The sequence below is a fragment of the Pteropus vampyrus genome, unplaced genomic scaffold (assembly GCF_000151845.1).
Source record: "Pteropus vampyrus isolate Shadow unplaced genomic scaffold, Pvam_2.0 Scaffold36, whole genome shotgun sequence".
Taxonomy (NCBI): domain Eukaryota; kingdom Metazoa; phylum Chordata; class Mammalia; order Chiroptera; family Pteropodidae; genus Pteropus; species Pteropus vampyrus.
Genome location: NW_011888817.1, coordinates 935,632 through 940,940, shown reverse-complemented (window position 1 = coordinate 940,940; position 5,309 = coordinate 935,632).

Below are 5,309 nucleotides of genomic sequence, written 5' to 3'. Positions count from 1 at the left end.
GGGGTGTGTCCCTGAGGGGCGGATCCCAGGTGTGGGCCTGCGGGGCTGCTGGGCGGGGCCAGCAGTGAGAGGAGCCCCCCCTGGTTTAGGGTCAGACGGTGCGGAGTGTGTCCCAGTGTGGAAGGATGTGACGGTGCCCACGTGAGTTCCACACTCTTCCTTGGGGACCACGTTCACTGCTGACACACCGATAGGTGGGCGGGTCCAGGGATGGGTGACCCTGTGTAGGCACTGTGGGCACACACTCCTTAGGGAAGAAGTTACTGGGTGGAGTCAGTGTGAGATCTGGGAAGTCCAAGCTCCAAGGGTTGAAAACCCTGTTTGTTGAATAACTTTTTCTCTCCGTCACTGAGAGAAGGGATGAGGCCGACAGGGCAGAGCTGGGGCAGCCACACTGGCTTCTCGAGTCAAGGAATGTGAGGCACAGCAGTAAAACCACGTTACTTCTTTATTTTCACCTGTTCTCCTTCCAACTCTTCCCTGTCTCAACCCAGAATTAAAAAGATAGAGGGAACCTCTGAGATCATCTACTCAGGCAAAACAGACATTGGGTTGGCTGTAAAAGAAATGGATTCACATCATGGCTCTGCCATGCTCCATCTGTAAAACTGTTAGCCGGTTACTTGACCTCTCTGAGCCAGTTCTTTCATCTCTAGGGTGCCGACAGTGATATCTCTGTTCTACATCCTGGCATCATAGAAGAGCTTGAGCTTTGACGGTTAGCAGACCCTGATGTGAGTCCCAGTTCTGTCATTAATTAGCCTTATGACCTTGGGAAGTTAGTACCGCCTCTCTAAGCCTCAGTTTCCTCATCCGTAAAATAGGTGCACTAACAGCATTTCGCAGAGTTGTCACTAGGGTCAAATGAGATAATGTGTGTACAGTGAACATGGTTGGAGGATTCTGGGACGTCATGACGTGAGCACCCTTTGTGACTTCATGCACGTTGGGTTATTGACATTAAGTGCTTTGGCCAGGATCACATAGGAAGGGCATAATACCAGTTAGGGTGTCCAGAGGCATCCAAAGGTCCCCAGACCCCCGAAACAAGTAAGAGTGAATCAGTGGCTTCTCTGAGGTCTTGGGTGAGGGAGAAGAAGGGAGAAAAGGAAGGGCATAGGCAGTATCTCCATGTTCTGCGTGCTGACATCTCTGGGCTTTGCAGCCCAGCATCTCTGTGTCCTGTACCTGGAACTCTCAGCCACGTAGAGACCCTAGCTGGGTCTCTGTAAATAGAGTTCAGCAAAGTTTGCATAATTTCCTCCTCCCCTCCCTACCTTCCCCCAATTCAGATTTCCCCACCTTCTTTCCACACATCCAACCCTTAGAGAAGCAGCTGGTTTCCTCCCACCTGCTGTCGCATCTTCCTCCTGGTTCTGTACCTTAGGCATCTAGAGCAGTGTCCTGGATCTGAGGCGGGGCTGTCAGAGAAACCCTGCACTGCCCAGGCCCCGCAATGGCCCCTCCCCCCCAGGCTCCAGGAAAGAAGGCTGGACTCCTTGGTTCCACAGTGCCAGGAGAATTCGAATCACCTCCAAGCTAATCGTGGCCCTTGGCACCTTCAGAGCTCTTTACCTGCAAATGATCATAAGTGGGGACTGCAGCCATTGCAAACCCATCTGTATGGAGTTTGACAGCCAGCAGTAGCTCTAGAATTCCTTAGACAAGGGGCTTGAGGCCATCTGGATGGAAGGCTAGAGTGGGCCTGGAAACTTGCTTAGAGCTAAGTTATGGATCATTAATATTAATGACATTGCTTTAATCTCCATTTGACATAAAATTAAGAAAAGTTCATTGCCCAGCTCAAAGAATAGGAATATCCAAGGATGGTGTTTTGAGTGGCGGTGGAGATTGTCAAGGGCCGAAAGCCCTCCCCCATTCCTGTCCCAGGCCTTTACTCTGTGAGGGGATTCATATATTAGAGCTCAGACACCACACATTCATTCATTCAATGAACAGTTACTCATAATAATAGCTCACTCGTACTTAGCTCTTTCCATGTGCAGGGCCTGTGCTAAATGCATGATTTGAATTTTTTTATATAATCCTCACCACAAGGTAGATCCTGGCAATATTACTACTCATATTTTACTGATGAGGACATTGAGCTCATGAAAATCAGAAATAGATCTCAAACCTGAGTTTGTTTGCCTCCACCTGAATCTTGGGCTCTCACTCATCAGAGAACGCTCTGGGGAGCTGGAATAATGGACCTGCAAGGGATGAAGGCTTTAGCATCAGAACAATCAGTTTAAATCCTCTTATTACCGGTGAGGTACCTAGGCAAGTTAGCTCGTCACTCTGTGCCCTTCTTTCCTCATTTAAACAGTGGGACAGCACTGTTTAAATGCTGTCCTACGGTGGCTCATGGTAACCAGAGTCTTATGCTGCTCAGGGAGGTTTTCCATTTATTTTCTTTTGGCTCCTTTAGTGGAAGACTTCCTGGTGAGCTGCCACTCCCTGGTAGGTATAGGCAGTTGACACAAGATGGCCAGTCGGTGACCTCACTCTTCTGCTGAGTCAATAAGAATTTTAGTTTCTGTGGTTACTAAGCTAAGAAGATGTGATTATTGATAACAGCTACTTGTCCTCTGAGTAGAGAGAGCCTGCTTGCTAAGTGAAGCCAGGCAGAGAAGCAGAACTGAGAGATGAAGAGAAAGAACCGTGATTTCTCTTTGAGCATCTGGATCCAGCCATTCCTGAAGGTACACTTCTAGACTTTCCTTTGATTGAGCCAATGAATTCACTTCTTGCTTAAACGTGTTCAAGTTTTGTTTCTATCAACCTGTGGCATCTAGACTAAAATACTACTTCCTAGGATCATTGTGAAGCTCAAGTGAGATACTACATGTAAACCGCTGAGCACAGCGGCTGGCACGTGGTAAGCGCTCAACAAGTGTTAGCTCATATTATTATAAATACTGTGGGCCAGGTCCTGTGTGGGGGTACTGGGGAATCAGAGGTGATAGAGACTTGGTACCTGCCTTTAAAGATCTCAAACCTTAATGAAGAGGACAGAAAAGCCAATAGACAGGTATAAAATACCATAACATATGACTAAGTACTGGTCCCATGGCAGTACTGAAAACTAATTGTTTTGGAGTAGTAATGGGTTAGATATGTTGAAGAAAGCTTCCCAGATGACAGAAGGCTAGGAGGAGTCTGACAGGGTTCAGAACAGGCCTCCCCAAGAAGTGCTACTTTGGCATGGGGATTATTTTTAGTTGGAGGCAATCAAGACCCATTGGGCTCAAGAGAAACTTGAACCTGTCCCTTACAGAATTTAAATTTGGGGCCTTGCCTATAATAAAAGTTAACACCAGGAATAATTTTTCATGACCTATCTATCGGGCAGAGCACACATCTAACCAGTGAACATCTGCTCTTCTTATTGATCTGTAAATGACCTTCCTGCCTTCTGAAGCCTCAGGGGCCTAACTTCATTCCTTAGCTCAGGATGTCATATATATGCCATTTTTCCTGTCTGTCTCTGAACAGCTCATGTATGTGAGATCTCTGACTCTCTCGTGTATGTGAGATTCCTATTCATAATATGTAATTAAATTTGATTATTTTCTCTTGTTAATCTGTCTCATGTAGATTTAATTATTAAACCAGCTAGAGGAACCTATAAAGGTAGAGGAAATTGTATTCCTCCTCCACGAGTCTTAAAGGGTGGGTAGATGTTTATAGTGGAGATGGATGTCATGAATTGAATTGCATTCCACCCACCAAAATAAATATCGACGTCTTAACCTCCAGGACCTCAAAACGTGACCTTATTTGGAAATAGGGTCATTGTCAATGTAATTAGTTAAGATGAGTGAGGCCAGACTGAAGTAGGGTGGGCCCCTAATCCAATATGACTGGTGTCCATATGAGAAGATGGTCATGAGAAGACTCAGAGACACAGGGAGAATAGCATGTGAAGATGGAGGCAGAGCTTGGAGCAATGCATCTACAAGCCAAGGAATGCCAAGGCTTGCTGGGTCTCATCAGAAGGTAAGAGACGGGCATAGAACAGATTCTCCCTCACAGCCCTCAAAAAAACTTAACCCTACTGACTTCTCGATTTTGGACTTTAGCCTCGTCTCTGTGAGAGAATAGATTTCTATTGTTTTAAGCCACCCGGTTTGTTACGGCAGGCATAGGAAACTAATACAGTGGGTATAGCAAATCTTGTCAGTGCCTCCCCTACACCCTAAGCCACCCAGAGGTCACATTCAGCTTTAGTGGACAGATCCTGACTATGTCCATGGCTTCCTACCTTAATTTTACCCTGAGCACAGGAGTGTGCTCAGCCCTCACATAGGGTAGGCCAGAAGTGTCAGGGAGTTAACATCCCCTAGAAGGATTAGGATCTGAACTATATGAAGAATTTTAAAAATCAGTAAGAAAAAGACAAGCATCTTAATAGGCCAGTAGGCAAAAGACTAGAACGGTTATTTTACAGAAGAATTAGGGATGGAAAGAACTTCTTTACACATTTTCAAGTCTTCCAGCCTTGGCCACATAAAATTTAAGGAGTTTGTTCAGTTAAGAACTTTATAGACAAAGCTAGCAGAAGGTTAAAAAACTGGAAAAAAAAATATTTTCAATGGCTGAAACAATAGCAAATGAATAGTTTGGTGACTGTATAGGGAACTCAGGGCATATCAACAAGAAAAAGACAGTAAAAACTATAGAGAGTTGGACAAAGGATATGAATAGGCGATTTACAGAAGGAGAAACACAAATAGCCAGGAAGTGTTTGCACAACTTTCCTATAGTCACGGAAATGAAATTAAGAGAAGATTTCACCCTGGATAGAAGGGGAGTTGAGGTGCTGGGTGAAAAGGTGAGGGGGTTAAGAAATAAAAATTGGTAGTTAGGAAATAGTCACGGGAATGTAAAGTACAGAATAGGGAATATAGTCAATAATATTGTAATAACTATGTATGGTGCCAGTTGGCTACTAGACTAGTCAGGGGGATCATTCTGTAAATTATATAAACATCTTAACCACTAGGCTGCACACCTGAAACTAAGATAAAATAATATTGAATGTTGACTATAATTGAAAAACATTTTTTTAAAGGAAAAAAGATGAAGGGGAATGAGAAGTTTAAATTTATTTATAAAATAAATAAGTCACGGAAATATAATGTACAGCATAGGGAATATAGTCAATAGTATTCTAATAATGTCGTATGGTATCAGATGGTTAATATACTTATCATAGTGATCATTTGTTTAGGCATATAAATGTTGAATAACTATGGTATATACCTGAAACTAATATAATATTGTATGTTGGCTATATTTTAATA